The sequence below is a fragment of the Anneissia japonica genome, unplaced genomic scaffold, assembly GCF_011630105.1.
Source record: "Anneissia japonica isolate Jap-2015-1 unplaced genomic scaffold, ASM1163010v1 scaffold287863_len737641_cov155, whole genome shotgun sequence".
Classification (NCBI taxonomy): domain Eukaryota; kingdom Metazoa; phylum Echinodermata; class Crinoidea; order Comatulida; family Comatulidae; genus Anneissia; species Anneissia japonica.
The window spans coordinates 506,328-509,087 of NW_022742482.1; the positions used below are offsets into that span (position 1 = coordinate 506,328).

At 33.6% G+C, this 2,760-nt stretch overlaps 1 protein-coding gene across 1 annotated transcript in view; it reads left to right on the plus strand.

Moving 5' to 3' along the window:
- LOC117119184 (fibrocystin-L-like) overlaps positions 1-2,760 on the plus strand; it is a 77,062-nt gene that overhangs the window by 34,723 nt on the left and 39,579 nt on the right. The window lies entirely within an intron of this gene.

The window sequence follows — 2,760 nt, forward strand, 5'->3', positions numbered from 1 at the left end:
GTATATATGTAAATATGTATAGAGAATATTATTATTCCACCATAGTTATTACAACTGGTTTGACGAAGACAGGCATTGATGTGTGTGTGTGTGTGTGTATATGTATGTCCTAGTAAGTATGTATTGTATTTAGTTAAACGTTCCGCAATAGGGATTTACTCTGGTGTCGACACAAGTTCGCACCTTTTGTTTCGAGTGCTATTGTTCTTGGAGGTGATTATAATTTTTTTATTCCTATAGGCAGAAGTTTCACAGCTTTTGTTGCACTGGAGTATAGCTTTGCACGCTTGATGATTTTTTATGTGATGTTGTATGGTATGTTATTACCTTTGAGGTTCTAAGTATGTTTAGATGGTTCTGTGTGGGATCGATATTTGGCTTGCCGAAATGACATGATGTGGTCGTTTTATCTTGTTTTGAATTCGTTTTCCGTGGGCCCTATGTATTCTTTCTTTGGTGCTATAATTGCTTTATTAACGACGAATTTTGTCACGTATTTGCCTGATGGGGGCAATCCTGTTTCACTTGACAGTTGCATTCTTTTTTCGGTTTGGGTGGTGCTGGATTCAAGATTTTCTGGTTGTGGGCGTTTATTATCTTCATCATGTTATCCATACATCTGTAACTGACTTTTACTGTATGGTCTGTATGATCCGGAGTTAAGGTCAAGCGTGACATCTAAGAAGTGTACAATTTTTTGATTGGCCTCAGTTATCTTTAGGTTTGGTGTAGGGTTTTCTGCAAGAATATTAAGCCATCATCTCTGAATAATGCTTGTGGAATCTAGAAGATGTTGTGGAGGACAAATGCTCTGATGAATACGCAAGTTTCCGCACTGTCTGGTGCGTATGTATGTATTATGTATAAGCACATTTCTTATCAGGAAGAGCAGTATCCCCTAGATTCAGAATTAACAGTTTCAGAAACTCGTTCATCCATTCAACCATTATTAATTTCAATCATATTTTCAAACGGTAGATAAGCGATATTTTATGAAAATGAGATGGTTAACATATCACTTGAATAAAGTGTAGAAAATACAAAAAGATAATAGATTACCTATTAGCTATTTATAGTTTAAGGTTATTTGCAATTTTGTTATAGAAAAAATAGTAATTAAAATTTAAGAAAATATTTAAAAGATGAAAACATTATTGTACATACAAAGTTGGAAATAAAACAAAGAGTATCTATTTTTTTTTTAATCATAAAAATTGAATAACTTATACAATAATTAAACACATTATTGTACATACAAACTTGGCAATATATCATGAAAAGCAATTTTGTGTATATTTTTGGTTTTTATTATCACATAATCTGTCTTGTTATAAAACTATGAAATATGAAAAAGAACCACATTAACTAAAAAAGGCCTTAATTAAAGGGACAATTTTTATTACTGTTGCGAAATTCAAGCAGCTACAACAAACTTCTACGTAAAATTCAACTGCAGTTATCCACTGGCCTATTGCGTTAATAAGCAGTGTTGATATAGAAAATCATTGCGTGGCTAGTGTTCTACCCCTAGTACACGCCTGTCCTGCCTAGGGTATAGAATCATCATTATGAATTTAATCATACATAATAAATAATTAACCTTAATGAATTATGCATTTGATTTTTTACATACCTAATTCAAATTACGATGCAAACCTGCAAAGACTGAAAAGGCCTTGGCATAGCCAACTATCTGGGCCTAAGGCTACTGTATGTAGCCTAAACGTAGACCGAAACCGCTGTCTCGCCTAATCATGAATGAATAACACTTGGAAGACAAACGGGGAATACTGTACAGTGCTGACATGGCAGTCTAGTCATAAATGCTGTGTGAAATATTTTATAAACTAAAGATATTTTTTAAGATTGATTATATAATATTTTCATTAACTTCGTCCAGCCCAACGTTTAATGCGTTTAGATGGTTGTTTGCTGCGTTTAGATAGTTGTTTGCTGCGTTTACGAATTAATAAATTATCAATGAACTTTTGCCCTCATGTGGTCGCCAGGAGTCTCAGGTGAGGGAGGTGTCTTGTATGGCTGTAGATCATGTGTGCTAGTGTCGATATAAGTATAAACCTATTTAAAATATTCTTTAGGTTTACGAATGAAGTGGTGTCCGAACACTGTTGAATTTGTTCTGATCTTTTGGATGAGCAAATTGTAATAAGGCCTCTAGTAGGAAGAGGACGTTCTCATTCAATTAGAATGAGGTCATAAAGGTTTTGACAAAACAACCAGTTTAAAAATTGTGTCTGTGACCATCAAATTGCTTATAAAACAGCTTAGAAGTTTTTACTGATGCTGGATGTTGCACAAGGGTTTTAAAAAATTCTTTTGCCATTTTTTCGGATTGCCTTTCAAATTTTCTATTGAATCTCCGAGTATATACACGATGTAATTCAATGATGACAATATCAGATTTTCTAGGTATTAAATTTGTTACACCTTTTGGTGGTAAATAAAAGTGGCTTTCACGAAAAGTTGCTAATTATTTGCCACCCGGAATTAGCTCCTTTAAACACCAGAAATGAATTAGCATCTACTTGTAGACACAGGAAGAAATTCTTACTGTGCAACCAGTAACAAAACATCAACAATTTCTTTTACATTTAATATATGACTAATCAAGTGGCTATTGTTCGTTATCTGCTTATTAGTCATTTCATTCAAGTTCTCCCTTGATATTGTTACCAGTATGATGAGCTTAGTCAGTATGATATAATAGTATAATTACGCTTGCTAAAAATGGGTTGCTGT